At 38.0% G+C, this 16333-nt stretch overlaps 1 pseudogene; it reads left to right on the top strand.

The window, feature by feature from the left end:
- The first annotated feature begins 12523 nt into the window (after nt 1–12523).
- LOC136220897 (chaperone protein dnaJ 20, chloroplastic-like) lies at nt 12524–13465 on the top strand (annotated as a pseudogene).
- Nucleotides 13466–16333: the final 2868 nt, after the last annotated feature.

The following is a 16333-nucleotide window of genomic DNA, read 5'->3' as shown; positions in this document are numbered from 1 at the left end:
GCAAGAAAGCAATTGGTTGAGGGACTGCCTGAACTTAAATTTCAAAAAGATCAACTATGCCATGCTTGCCAAGCTGGAAAACAAACCAAACAATTTTTCATAGTAAAAATATTGTCTCAACTAAGCGTCCGTTAGAGTTACTACACTTGGATCTCTTCGGTCCAGTCCAGCCGCTGAGTCTGGGTGGAAGAAGATTTTCCTTGGTCATTGTAGATGACTTCTCTCGGTACACGTGGATCATCTTGCTGAGTAGCAAGGATGAGACCTTTGAGACATTTTCAAATTTGGTTAGAAAACTTGAAAATGATAAAGACCTAAAACTGGCTCACATCCGAAGTGATAATGGTGGAGAATTCAAAAATCAACAGTTTGTTGAATTCTGTGAAGCCAGCGGCATTGACCACAACTTCTCTGCTCCTAGAACGCCTCAGCAAAATGGGGTTGTTGAAAGGAAGAACAGAACTCTGGTTGAGATTGCCAGGACAATGCTGGATAAGCATAGGCTTCCAAAGTATTTTTGGGGAGAAGCTGTTAACACAGCATGCTATATTCTGAATAGGGCTCTAGTTAGACCTATACTTAAGAAAACCCCTTATGAACTTTGGAAAGGACGAAAGCCCAACATTGGATACTTTCGTGCCTTTGGCTGTAGATATTTTATTTTAAATACCAAAGATAGCTTAGCCAAATTTGATTCAAAAGCTGATGAGGCTATCTTTCTAGGCTACTCAACAAACAGCAAAGCATACAGAGTTTTTAATAAGAGAACTCAAGTATTAGAAGAATCTATACATGTGCAATTCGATGAAACTGACCCTGCAGGAAGATACCAGCCGCTGATAGAAGATGAACCAAACTCAGCACCTGCTGATCAAGAACCAGCTACTGAGTCCTTCACAAAACGGCTGACCAAGAGTAAGAGTGAACCTAAAATTACTGTCACTAACCCATCTACTTCTGCAGAGAATGTTGAAACACAAATAGAACAAGACACGAATCTACCCAAGGAGATAAGAGTCCCAAGAGGGCATTCAGAAAATGCAATTCTTGACTCAGCTGGAAATACGCTGATGACAAGGAATCAACTAAGGAAGTATCTCGGCAATGTAGCTTTCGTCTCAGTTCAGGAGCCGAAGAACTTTGCCGAAGCTGAGCATGACGAATTCTGGATGAATGCCATGCAAGAGGAACTCAACCAATTCAGGAGGAATAATGTATGGGAGCTAGTGCCACATCCAAGGAGCCAAAAGACCATTGGAACGAGATGGGTCTTCAGGAACAAGCTGGATGAACAAGGAAACGTAGTCAGAAACAAGGCAAGACTTGTAGCTCAGGGCTACAGTCAGTAAGAAGGTATTGACTACGGTGAGACCTTTGCCCCAGTGGCAAGGCTAGAAGCAATTAGGATTTTATGTGCATATGCATTTTATATGAATTTTAAACTGTTTCAAATGGATGTTAAAAGTGCATTTCTTAATGGAGTAATAAACGAGGAGGTCTATGTCAATCAGCCTCCAGGGTTTGAGGATTCTAAGTTCCCAAACCACGTTTACAAACTCAAAAAGGCTCTGTATGGTCTCAAGCAAGCACCACGTGCTTGGTATGAGAGGCTGACCAACTTCTTACTGACTAGAAATTATGTCAGAGGTCAAGCTGATACAACCTTATTCATTAAGAGAAAGGGTAAAGATACCCTGCTGGCACAAATATATGTAGATGACATCATATTTGGTGCTACTAATGAATCTATGTGCAAGGAATTTAGCAAGCAAATGCAGATTGAATTCGAAATGTCAATGATGGGAGAACTCAACTTCTTCCTTGGACTTCAAATTAAACAAGGAAAGAATGGCATATTCATCAGTCAAGCTAAATATGCCAAGGAGATATTGAAGAAATATGAACTAGAACATTGTAAGCCAATATCCACTCCTATGGGCACTGACACTGTCCTCTGTGCTGATGAGAATGGTAAGTCAGTAGACAGCAAGTTGTACCGAGGTATGATTGGCTCTTTACTTTACTTAACAGCAAGTAGGCCGGACATTCAGTTCTCAGTATGTTATTGTGCTAGATATCATGCTAACCCTAAGGAATCCCATTACATAGCTGTAAAAAGGATCCTTAGATATTTGCAAAGCTCAGTAAATGCAGGTTTGTGGTATCCAAATACTCATGACTTTACACTCATTGGATACACTGACGCTGACTATGGACGGGACAAGCTCGAAAGAAAAAGCACCTCTGGAGGATGCCATTTCCTAGGAAGCTGTCTTGTATCTTGGTTCAGCAAGAAGCAGGCGTTAGTAGCCCTGTCCACAACTGAAGCTGAGTACATTCCTGCTGGAAGCTGTGTTGCTCAAGTCCTATGGATTAAACAGCAGCTTGAAGATTATGGTGTTCAAACAAAGACAATTGAAGTCAAATTCGACAACAAAAGTGCACTTGACCTCTCAAAGAACCCAATTCAGCATAGCAAGATGAAGCATGTCAGCATAAGACATCACTTCATCAGAGATCATGCACTCAAGAAAGAAATTAAGCTGACTTATGTGCCAACAGATGAGCAGCTTGCTGATATCTTTACAAAGCCTCTAGCACGAGAGCAATTCAGCATACTGAGAGAAGCCATTGGTATGTTTAATCCACTGTCTTAAAATTCCTAAGTAAAAATGTGATATGATGCATGCTGAATGAGTGATGCCATGCTGAGTGCCTAAAGATTTTCATTCAAAATCACATGCCCAGAAATAAATGCACACTGAGTGAGTTATCTCATGCCGAGTAACTAATCTCTATAACTATCCGTTGAACAAAACTGACTACTCAGAAAATGAAACGTTTATAACAACACACGCTGAGTAAAAGTAATTATTAGCATTTAATGCCACCACACGCGTAATGACACCTATACTGCGCATGCGCCGAATACGTCTTAAAGTGTCATAAATATCAGGGTTTCTGCCGATTGGACAACCCAAGGGCAAAATCGACCTAAATTCAAACGGAAACCTAAATTTAAAAAAAAAATCTATAAATAGTGGGTATTTCCCCACTACTTTCTCTCTACGCGTACTGAACTATAGAAAGCTTCAAAATTTCCTTAAGCACTTACGAACTTCAGAACCTCCCAAGATGACAAAACCCTCTTTCAACGTCTCCGGTGCCGGTCGTTCCAAGAACACCACCGATGAACCATCTAACAGTAATCCATCAACTCAGCCTTCACCATCCAAAGCTGTTGGTAAAGAACAAGCCATTCAACCTCAGGGAAAACCAGCTAAACCTAGGCAGTACATTCGCGTATTCGAGAATGTACGAGAATGGAAAGTAGAACCTTCACGATGGGTTTCTCAGACCTTCATCGACTCAGAACAACCGTTCTGTGATTGGATAAAGAACAACGGCTGGACCGAGCTGTTCTCCCTGCGTTTTCCCACCTACCCTGACTTGGTTATGGAATTCTACCATAACCTCAAAGCTGACGTAAAAGACCATGACTACTTAGTCACCGAAGTCAGAGGAAAAACCATCTTCATCAACCCAACGTACTTGGGATCCCTACTCAGTCTCAAAACTGAAGGTGCTGAGTTAAGAAAAACTGGTGACTAGGAGGACATCTACTATGATGAAACCTTCTGTAAGCCTGCTGGGTACATTGGAGAAGTATCCAGTTCATCCATGGGTCAGCATTAGAAGATGGCCCACTTCCTGCTGGTTCAACTGATCTACCAGAAGATCCACTGCACCAGCTCAGCGTCTCACTTCGAGATGTGCTTTATATGGCACATGCTGACCTACAAACCGATCAACATGCCAGTGTTTCTAATAGGTGGATTCCTGCGCAGCACAAACAATCTAAGGCTAGGCTCCCTAATTACCAAAATCCTAGTTGACCACCAGGTTGACCTACAAGGAGAAACCTGGATGAACGGATCTGAGATCACAGCAGCAGCACTACGTGCCCTAAAATTCAACCAACCATTAAAGAAAGGGAAATTTATTGAGCAGCCAGAAGGGCAAGCTGAGGAAGTGCTACCTGCTGAGGTAATCATCCCAGCAAAAGGAAAACGGACAAAAGCTCCAGCGACTCGAAAAAGGAAGCCTACTGGTACTCCATCTAAAGAAGCTGAGCCAAAGTCCAAAAAGACCAAATCAGCTGCTGAGTCACACCAAGACAAAACTCAGTCAGCTGAACAGCACTGCCGGCAAGATGAGCCTGCACCTGAGGATACAACTGATCCTCCTCAGAAGAAGCAGAAAACTTCTACTCTTTCACCCATCAATGCCCTTCCACTTGACTTTGTAGTCACTTCGGATTCACACTATGCTCAGCATCATGCTGAAGAAACTGAGCAACAAGAGGATGAGGTAGACCTGGACGAACACTTCATCGCTCAGCTCGAGGAAGAGCTTGAAAACGACGATACTGAGGATGAAGGGAATGCACAGGAGCAAGCGGAGGAAGCTGACTCTGAAAGGACAGCCAGTGAAAATGCTCAAGCTGATCAAGCTACTACTGAGTCAGTCGATGGAGTTGAACAACATCAAGAACAAACTGACCAGCAACCTGCCGATCAGAACATACAAGGCTCTCCATCTCAAGCTGATGAGAATCAAGCTGATCTTCCCCATGTACAAAAGCCCAGAAGAACAAGACTGGTAAAGGCCAGCATCTTAGACCAACCAGTCAGCGCACCGGTACATGATCCTTCCAAGGTAAAGATGACCTTCTTTAGGAAGCCAGTTCCTTCTGCACCAACTCCTCAGCCTTCCCAGGCCTTAGAAAAACAAGCCTCTGTTTCTACACAGGAACATGCCGAACAACCTAACCCTGTAAATCCAACAATCCACACCGAGCAAACTCAAGAAGAAAACATAGCACCCGTCAGCTCTGAACCTATCCAACCTGACCATTCCACTGAAGCTGACCCTACTCACCAAATATCTGGACAACAAACACTTGAGCAGAACCCAACACTAACTCCAGTCCCTGACCCAGCAACCTCTTCTTTACCTGGTCAAACTGATATCTCTCTGGCCACAACAAATGTCACTGAGTCCAGTCAAAGAATCATTGACTCAGTGCAGGCCCTGATTCGAGACATTCAACACTCAACTCCTCCTGCTGCTGCCATTTCTCCAATTGAGTCTACTCAGCCTTCTCAAGTAACTCAACTTCTCAATGAAGTTAAGGAACTTAAAGATCTGCTAAGTCTTCTCCTATCTTCGCAAGCACAGCATGCTAGGCAGGATTCGATAGCTAAACTGGCTGAGATCCAGCTGACCACTGTTCAATGCCTCACTACTCTATCTACCCAGATCCAGAACCTGTCAGCTGTGAATCCCAATCTCGCCACGTCTTCTGAGTTAAAGATGTTGTTTGCTCAGCTTCACACTGAACAGAACAAGACAAATGCTCAGCTTGCAAACACATCTCAATGCTCAATGGAGCAACTAAGTGAAGCAGTTTGTCTACTCAACCTTCACAAAGAGGAAATGGACACCGCTCAGCTCAAACAGGATGCGCTACTGACCACTTCCCAGAAAATTTTTGACCATGTCAGACATACGAATCTTCAGCGCGAGCACTACGACACTTCACTTCTCAAAACTTTCCATAACTCTTTTGCTGCGCTGACAGACACAATTACATGGCTGGGAAAAGGACAAGCCTATGTACTCAGTATGCTCAGTGCTGCTGACATCCGTATTAGTCCTGAGGTCCTAAGCAACGGTGCTCCTATTTTTGATGGGTTAGACGAAAGTGCTGATCGCTTGAAGACCTTCTCTGCTGAGCTATCCAGAGCTGTTCTTTTGGACTCCTTCAAGTTGCCTCCACCTGGTGCTGGCAAAACGGGGGAGAAGAAAGATCAGCGAAGAACTCAAGCTGAAGGCAGTCAGCAAAAGAAGAAGAAATAGATAGCTCATTTAAACATAGTCTATACTTAGTTATTTCCTTCTTCTTATGTATGCTGACTATTCTATGTTATCTAATATAATACTTGCATTATCAATCCAACTTGTGTTACTTATCCTACCATGCTAAGTATTATGAATGCATCTTCTAAGTACAAATTAAACTCAGTAAATGAGTAGAATACCTATTAAATGCATGCTGCGTAAAAATTAATGATTGAACCTGTCTAAACTAAACCATTGAACAAATAAATTACTCAGCGCTCTGTCACTATACATTATTTCCGCTGAATACTGAGTAAAATAGAATATGTCCCATAAGCTGACCTATACCTGAAAACTGATCTTAGACTTATTCAATTAAACCTTAGAATGTTTAGAATGAAACTAAGTCAGTAGCTCAGCCCTGACGGGGGAGTTCACTTAATCAAAAAGGTCAACTATCATGGGGGAGCTCAACGCTGAGTTCCTTGCTGATTAGTTTTGCCAACATCAAAATGGGGGAGTTTGTTGAAACACCTTTCCACAGGATTTTGATTTGACAAAATTAATTAAGTGAAATTAAATATTCTACAACACACTAAGTTTAAATGCTTTGACTTATTGTTACTAATGTGTTTGTTCAATGTTGAGTTTATAATTTATTATAAGACATAAAGATCATAAGGCTCAAGCCCTATATGGAAGTCAAGGCCCAAGTCAAACAAGCCCAAGATCACTCAGCCCGCGTATTTCAAAACGCTGCCGTTGAAGTGATGAAACGCATGCTGAGCAAAGAAGGATCCAGAAGATCCACGTAGACAACTTCGGCTAGAAGCTGCTGAGCTGTCTCGACAAAACGTACAAGATAGCCGCTGACCACAAGACAGCTTTCAGACAAAGTATTTCCTCTTTTAGTAAAGATCAGAAGACGCAGCAAGCTGTCTGGTTGACGTTACCTAAAATGGAGGAACATACTGTCACACTGACCGAAGAACAGAAGATGCTGGAATCTGATTGGCCAAGAGAACTGCCGACAGACTGAGTGAAAACGACCTGTAGCCGTTTCCCTCCAACGGTTATTTCGAAATTCGAAATAACCAGAAGCTCTCACAGTTCTCTATAAATAGAGCATTCAGAATCCACATTCAATAGAGAACTTTGAGCTAAAGTCGTTACGCTGACCAAACGTGTATAAAAGTTCTCCATCAAAAGCAAAGCAAATTCTTACACTACAAGCTTATTCATTTGTGTAAAAGTTTAGAGTGATTGATCCTCAATCATCTAATGTGTTCTAGCAATTGTTGTTTAGGACAAATCTTAATCATTTCTAGGAATAGAAAGGAGAAGCTAAGTACTCGGTTTTAGTACTTAGTGAATTAGAATAGAAGTGAGTAGAGGTATAGAGGAAGGTACTCTTGTTATACTCAGCTTCTGACTTGTAAAGGGTTTTCGAGTCTCTACCTTTAAAGAGCTCAGTAGTGAATTGGAAATCTCGGAACGTGTTCCGGGAACAGGACGTAGGCTTAGAAGAAGCCGAACCTGGATAACTCCGCTGAGTGAAGTATTTCTAACCCTTAACTCCTTAATATATTGCTTGCTTAAAACAAACTAAAACTGACCAAGTAAAAGAGGTCAAGCTGAGTTGTGTGCTACCAACGAGTTAGTTCAGGAATAGACTCTAAGTGCTATTTCCTGACCTAAGCAACGAAGCTGACCTAGTCACTAGTTGACTAAGCCAGTGTCTTGCTGATTGCTAAGTGCCGCTGTTACATAATCTTTTCTCAAAGGAAAGAAATCTGCCCTAATCATTTTAAAAAGGTAAAATAGTTCCTAACCCCCCCTTGGAACTATATTTGCAACCTTACAAGGGACCAACATATAGTACTTTTAATATCAGAAATTTATATTTTTGAATATTATTTTGTCAATTAGTTATTTCATTCCCTTTTTTACAATGATGTGTTTATTCATATAAAAACTGTTTATCTTACATTGTTAGAATTTCTTTTACCAACGTAAGAGACTTGAACATATCGAATTTATTTGTGATTATCATGTAATTGTCCATAACTATTAAAGCCATTATGGGCTGATGAATTACCAATTTGGATAAACAAAACTTTCATGTCCTTAACTAACTACAAAATAGTGCAAGTGTTAGTTTCGGATCAGAACATTAATTTATGCAAAATTCTTAGGATATACATGACAGTTCCTTAGAGATTGTTTGGATGATGGTATATGAAGGTAGGTGATGATGAATTTTGAGCAATTTTCCTTACACCCCAAATTGGAGGAGAATCATGGTACACGTATTTTTTCCAAAATTACTCTTTGTATTTATTTTATTTATACAAATGAAATGATATAAGAGTAATTTCATATATAACTATATTAGTTTAATTACACTTCATCCAAACAATGCATTAATGATCTCTGAATGTCATTAATGCATGGATGCACAATATTGGTTGCAAGTAAATAACAACTATGTAAGATATCTTACCCAATATAAAATGTCGTAACTTTTATGATGTTTAAAATAAATATGTTATCTTGGATATTAACATGAGCAACTTGTGCAGCTGGATGCAACATATACCGGCTTAAAAACCGATCCAGATGTTAAGTCCTGTAATGGTGAGCTTGGCCAAACAAAGGATATATATAAGGCCTTGCATGGTTATTCATCTGATCAAGGGCGTTGGCTGAAGCAATATTAGGTTGAGTTGGTGGACGCGATGTCCTTGAAGGAGTATGATATGAAAGATGAGAGTGATAAGGGTTGGGCTAGATTGAATAGGTTCCAAGTTAGGATGCTTCAAGCGATCAAAAAGATATATCGGGGTGCAAACTTTAACTTCTAGGTGAATGTTTATCCTCCCGATGATGATATTCCACACCCTGAGTTTAATCCAGATTTTCCTGAGTCTTCTAAAGAAGAACGAAGTACCCTGAATGCTCCTCTCCCTTCCGATGTTGTCGTACCTGCTATTCTTGTTGCTCCAGTTGTGGAAATTCCTCCATTGGAGAGTTCGGAGGGTAAAGCGCAATAGACTCAACTTCCAGAACTTGAACTTCCTCAAACCCTCGGGGCTTCTACAACTGCCGATCAAGGAGGCTCCCATAAATGGACGTGCTTGAAGAAAAAGTCCAAGTGGCTCCTAATTCTGAATTTGAATCTGCCTAGACCCAAGGGGCTTCCCCTACTTCGGATTGAATTATGGATTTTTTGTAACTGTGTATTTGTAATTTTTCTAAACATTCATATTGCAGATATACAATGGTTTCTTATATGATGGTGTTAAATTTATCATTATGTTATGCGAGTGTTCTCCTTTGCCCTTTCTAGGTTACCCTTTTCAATTATGAGGTAGAGATTATGATTTTAAAATTGAATGACCATTTTCTTAAATTGTTGGGTTACCTAGAAGTTTTTGCATGGGAGTGTGGTCTTAGAATTTAGTTGGCTTAAGACTTGTGATAGTAACTCTTGTAGCATGCATATGATTGACCTTTAATATAGTCGATTGAGGAATTCTGAAAGATAACTCATTAGAATGTCGAACGTTTGATAAATATACTTCATTGATTGTTTAAAATTTGCTGAATGCCAAGAAGTTACATCAGGGTTGCCGAAAAGGCAAGAAATTACAATTGTTTCTTTGTGGCCTACAAAATGGGAAAATAAACATCAACTTGAAATTGACCTCAAAGAAGATTAATATCGAGCCTGGAAGAACATTGCCCCAGTGAAGGAGAAGGATGAGCAGCTTGTGCAGCTGGATGCAGCCTATGCCCACTTAATTGTTGATCTGGAATTGTTGAGAACAAACGCTAAATCCTATAAGGATGATATTGGTTGAACAAAGGATATGCATAAGGCTTATAATCTTATTCATCCAATTAAGGGCATCGACTAAAGAAATTGCATATTGAGCTAGAGGAGGCTGTGGCCTCGAAGGAGGATGATGTGAAAGAGGAGAGCGATAAAGGCTCGGCCAGATTGAATAGATTCTAGGTTAGGATGTTTTGGGTAAACATTTATTCTCCGAGGATTCCTTGCTGTTGGAAAAAAATGGTTTTCATGTATAAAACATCAACAATAGTTATCTAACCAAACACCTAAAATTGTCCATTTTAATATGAAAATGTAAAAGGAGGAGAAAATGGAGTACACCAACACCACCTTAATAGTTGTTACAAATAAAACTAAGGCAAAGTATGAAAAATTGAATGTAGTTTGTCCAATTTATAAACGCAAGCCTGTGGTTTAAAAATTTACAAATAAAAGTTTATGGTATGTTTTATTTATAAAATAAAGTATTTTTAATTACACTATAAAGTTTTGATTACAACAAAGAGTATTTTTTTTTTTTAATTATTCTTACATATCGACAAAACACAACCTTCATGCGCAAAAAAACAACCCACAAGCACTAATTTGTAAATCGACAAAACTATGTGGTTACATTTGGAATTTTCTCAATAAAAAATACAATCCAAATTAATAAACATAATCTAAATAACTAAATAATAATTAAAAATAATAATTTTATAAATGAAGCAAACATTTATTCTTCCGACAATAATGTTATAGAAATAGAAAAAATATTAAAGAAAAAATATGTTTAAAAAATTAGCAAAATAATTTTATCATCATCAAATATATACAGACAACTTTGTATGAAAAAACTCATTTTTGGATATTTTCGTGAAAAGCTTCAAAATGCTAATGTTCCCATAAAAAAAATGTTAAACGTTGTTATTGTATAAACCTAACCAAACACTATATTTTTTGTTGTTTAAAGACAAACGTTTAACGATTCTCCGAAAAGCTGAAACAAACACACCGTAACATTTTTGAACTCTCTGTATGATATCTCGTTTTCCTAAAAAAGTTATTTTTTACTTTTGAGACTCAAATAATTTAATTCCCGAATTAAATTTTAATTTATGAATATTATAAAAAAATTATAACTAAAAATAAAAGTGTAAAAGTGTTATAATTTTATAAAATTAGTATTGAAATTATAGAAAATTAAATACGTATAATGTTTCCACGTTGGACACTTTTAATTTTTTTTAGCTAATACATAAAACGATGAAATTTTAACGTATTAGGGCCTTTTTTTTAATCAAGCTTTAACAGGGTGTCATCCCCAACCGCATATTTTACTTCTAAGATTCAAATAACTATATTTCTAAATCAAATTTTAATTTATAATTTTTTTTAAAACTAATAATAAATATTATAAAAAATATTATAATTTTTTTTTATGAAATTAGCATTAAACTTATATAAAATTAAATATGTTCAATATTTTCATATTGGATATTTTTAATTTTATAATTAATACACCAAAACGACGAAGTTTCAATGTGTCGAAGGTTAAATTTTTTTTGTCTAGCCTTAGACAGTTGGATTTTGAAAAATTATTTTAAACTGCAAAATTAAAATTAGGCTCTTAAATATAGATTAGTGGGGTTAGACTATACTTACTTTGTTTTTGACAAAGTAACCCTTATTTTGTTTTTTCCACCATTGGATGGTGATGAACTTTGACAAAGTAAGTTCATCCAATGGTGGAAAAAACAAAGTAAGTTTTTTTTTTATATAGAAGCTGGGACGATATAGTAGCAATGATCTTGAGAGTAAGGATTACTTTGTCAAAAACAAAGTAAGCATAGAAGACACCTAGATTAATGACTCTATGAATACATATGAGATTAATTGATTCCTAAATCGTATTTTTATGGAATCTTTTCAAAATATAAATATATCATCATTTTCTTCCTATTATTATTATTAGGGTAATTAATTTATTAGTCCCTATATTTTGATAAAATATATTGTTTAGTCCTTATATTTTGACAAAACATATTATTTAGTCCCTGTATTTTTAAAAATACATGGTAAGGACTGTAACCTTTTTCTCAGTGAACTGTTTAGTCATTCTGTCTGTTTGTTAGATTTTTTACCGTTTATGAATTCGGAAATGACTAAATTACTTTTTATTATTTATCAGTAAAAAACAATTCACACCTCTATATTTTTCTCTCACAACTCGCATTCACAAAAAAAAAATGCAAAAATGATTGAATCCTTAACTCATAATCGAATCATTCATGCTCATTTTTCCTGTTTGAATTGAAGGTAGAAATCAACTCAAATCTCTCTCGCTTACTCTTCCTGTTAGAATTAAAGGTGGAAATCCTCTTACTCTCAATGGTGAATTTAATTTCACTCATATTCTCAACTGATGTTTACTGCTAACGGCTTCAGTGATAACGAAAGATGTTTCTGCTAATCCAAATTAACTAACAGAATCTTTATAAGGGTCTAATAGCATGGACTAAACAGTTCATCGAGAAAAACGTTAGGAACAGTTCATCGAAAAAAAGGTTAGGAACCTTACAATATGTTTTTGAAAATAAAAGGACTAAACAATGTGTTTTGTCAAAATATAGGAACTAATAAATAATTAGTCTTATTATTATTATTATTATTATTATTATTATTTAGGCTTCTATTCATGCCTAGAGAACAATCATAGTCATCTCAACTTTCCCTTCCTTTTCCCAAACAAACTTTCTGCAGAAGACAAAAGCTTCTGCCAGAATGACTTCCTATGGTTTAACCTTTCCGGGAGCGACGCTTCTCTCTTCCACCATTCCACTGCTATCTCCACCCCTCCTCCCATAACATCCAGACCCGACTCAATTCTCCATTTCAAGCCCTTCAGCCGCTTCCCAAATTCTTCCTTCAAAACTAAGTCTGCTGATCATGACACAATTGTCCCCAATTTAAGCTTCTACGAGATTCTAGGTATACAGGAATCCGGTTCCTTAACTGAGATTAAACATGCCTATAAGAAATTGGCTAGGAAATATCACCCGGACGTTGCTCCACCAGATGAGGTTGAGGAGTATACTCGGATGTTTATTCAGATTAAAGAAGCTTATGATACTCTTTCGGATCCAACAATGAGAGTTGTTTATGATCAATATATGGCTCGGGGTGTTCATCACGAGTATTCTGCGAGTAGAGGGTGCCAAGATGTTGAGGTATTTGTTGCATGTGTGTGTCTTTGATGTTAATTTTTGGTATTTTGATCTGAGATTTTTAGAAATGTTGATTTGGGATGTTTTCCAACAAAGGAAGAGTCAATTGTTGAATGATTTCCAATTAATATTCTGATTTCACAAATATGTGTTTAGAATTATGTTGTGGTGTGGTGTGGTGAAAGAAGAAGATAATATTTGATTAGTGTAATCAGGAAGAGGCGAGCAGGGGTTGGAGGAATGAGTGGGAAGCTCAGGTATCAGGATTGGAAATAAGAAGCATGAACAATATGGCAGAAGATAACATGTCATGGGCAGCTCAAATACGCAGGAAATATCAACAACTGTGAATAGGTTCTTATGTTATATATATGCATAAACAGGTCTTTAAACTTGTGACATGGATTCTGAAATCTTGTGTAGTTGTTTTTGTGACCATGTCCAAGTCATCAACTGTTATGTTTAGGATGAACCTTTGAACAAATGCTAATGTTTCATATTTGGAGAACTGGGTATTTAGTTGCATTTAGTAGAGATTCATTGTCTCCTCCATCCACACACTTCAATTTTTGTTTTATCGTTTAGCTTGGAAGTTGATGGAATCCGATGTCACAACTTTTAGCATAATTATTATGATCATGTGATGGAAAGTGCCAATATAAAGGTTTGAAATTTGAGGTCTGTGCAAGGCCATTATGGAGGATGAACAAACTTCGTTGAAAAAACAAATATGAGACTCTAATGCTAATATTTTGAGGTTTCCAACCATACTACCTCATTCAATCTCATTAAAACACTATTTATTAATTTTTTTTTCTGTTAATTCTGAGGGTAATTTGTGTTGTTCTGAAAATGTGCTCTAATAAGTCATTAAACACGTGTCAACCTTCAGTTTGCTCTATCAAATTCAGATTGTGACTTCGTCAGGTGATGCATTATGCTCTATAGCAAGCGTACTGCCATGTGTCATGGTTCGTTGGGCCTATGGACTTCAGACCTCTGAAATGTCAGGCAGGGCGCTCTATTATTAATCCCTTGTCCCTTGCGCAGCCGTCTATATTGATCCCACGGTTGTTCTTTCCTAACTGTACGGTTACTGAGATGGACGATGAGGATTCTTCCACGTGGCTAAAGGATGTTATTAGCATCTTTAAGGAATATTCCTTTTACTAGATTAGAGGTTTATGTGAATCTTCCAGATTCGAAAGGTGACATTGATTCACGTATACAAGATGTTTCCATGGAATATTCCTTATGGTATCATATGTTTTCCCCCTTTCATCATTTGTCCGAGCTCTTTAGGGTTTAGAATACCAAACCAGGAATGTTTGCTCTACAAATCCATTGAATTATATAAAGGATTGAAAATTCTACCATATCTCATTTTGAATGCTTTAGTGAATAGTGTGCCTCCATGTTGTTCCCCAAGTGTGGGGTTGCTAGTATGGGAACTTATACCATTGCATTTGCGCATATCATATGTCAATCACACTGCTCTCTCTCTCTCTCTCTCTTCGCGCAATTGGTTGGGACTCTTTATTTACTGTTCCTTATCATTACCTTCATTAAATGCAGGTTGTCAAATCGTCTCCGTCATTTTGAACGCTTTAAGATTGCCTATAAATACCTATGGTTTTATGTTTGTTCTACATGCGCTCTCTTTTTCTCTCAAACCTCTGCTGGATTTTCTCATTGCTTCCTTCTTCTCCAGTGACCTAGCTCTTTTCGTTCAAGTAAGTGTATGTGTATTGATATCTTCTTTTCTTGATTTATCTTCTTATAGTATGGCTCTTAAGCTCCTATCAGTCATCCGACTAGCAAGCCTAAAAAGGATGGTGTCCCAAAGCCTAAATTCGCTTCGACTCAACTAACCTCCAAGTATCTAGAGTTTGGGCGACTAGAGATCGTACTGCCTAGCCAAGGCCAGGTGATTACATAGGCTCCTAAAGGTCATGTAGGGTTCTACAAGATTTTCTTAGAATAGGGACTTACGTTACCTTTTTTCTGATGGCGTACTAAACGCCTTAAACGAGTTTGACATTTGCCCCACTCTAATCTCTCCGTACATTTGGCTTTATTTGTTGTCTTTTGTTAAGCTTTGTGATGACTTAGACGTGATCCTAATTGGATCTCTCTTCTGCCATATATGGACTAATGTCGTTCGGGACACAGACATTGCTGTTTGGTTTAACAAAACCCTATCTGACCAAAAGCCCTTTATTACCAACAAAAGCTCCAATGTGGAGGATTTTAAACGTATTTGTTTTGGAACTGTATACCGAGGGATGCACAAGGGAGGTCATTAGAAGGGGCATTGTACCCCGAGGGGTTTCCCTTCTAGACCTCGTGGAATAATGACCCCATCTAGAAGTGCTCCTGGCCGGAACCAAGGGAACTTATCGAAAAGGAGGACTCACTTTGTCAATATTTGACCTCCGTTGATTTATCCTTTACTCGGTAAGAGTTCTTTGATCATTTGTTAGAGGAAAAACCCTTCTTTTTTCGACGAAAGGTGGGAGAGTTGCTTCCAAAGGAACAACTTATTATGATACGTTGCTTATAGGTACCTTTCTTATTTTGGTTGATCATTTTGATTTATTCCCCTTCCCTATTTGTTCAGGGTATAACATTAATTTTGTGCGCAAACTATCTTAGTTTGGCGTCCTACAACCAAGGAAGCATATGAGAGGACCAAGAACCAAAGTGTTTCTAAGGGATGTGTTGTCGCTAATACTTCCCAGGGATCAAGGACCCTGAATGCTACTGCTTCTTCCACCCCCGTAGGGCTTACTACTAGCTCCTCGCAAAGCCCCAACTCCTCTGAGCTCGGCCTTTTTCTGTCAAACAACGCGAAGATGTTGCTACTCAAATAGGTAGCCCTTGCACTAGTAAAACTCCTTGTGTCATGCTCGGAGATAACCCAAGGATAATGATCCTGCAAAATTAGTCATCCAATTCTTCACCCTATTCCCTGCACAATAGGAATGAACGACGGCAAGCTCCCACTCTATACTTTTAAACTTCTTGCATTGCTCTAGTAACCAAAATAAACGAACCGACAAAGAATTGTCATAATTAAAATAGGTCACCACAGTTAGTCAATCCAACTCAATCACCATATGATGAAACCTCAAGTTCCAAGCTAACGAGAGGCCAAAGTAGAAACCCCCCATCTCCGCGAGAATAGTTTTTAGTTCTGATTCCACCGCTAATAAGATTGATTATTTAATTTCACCTCACATCATTTTGACCTCCCTTCTTTTCCATTGTTTAACCTCTCCCCATCTTGATTTAGCTACTCGGAGAAATTTCATATTGATTTAGCTACTTCAATCTTAGTAAGGTGAAAAATAAACAATATATATGT

The sequence above is a fragment of the Euphorbia lathyris genome, chromosome 2 (assembly GCF_963576675.1).
Source record: "Euphorbia lathyris chromosome 2, ddEupLath1.1, whole genome shotgun sequence".
Classification (NCBI taxonomy): domain Eukaryota; kingdom Viridiplantae; phylum Streptophyta; class Magnoliopsida; order Malpighiales; family Euphorbiaceae; genus Euphorbia; species Euphorbia lathyris.
The sequence above is the reverse complement of the archived record's forward strand: the minus strand, read 5'-3'. Positions and strand labels throughout refer to the sequence as shown.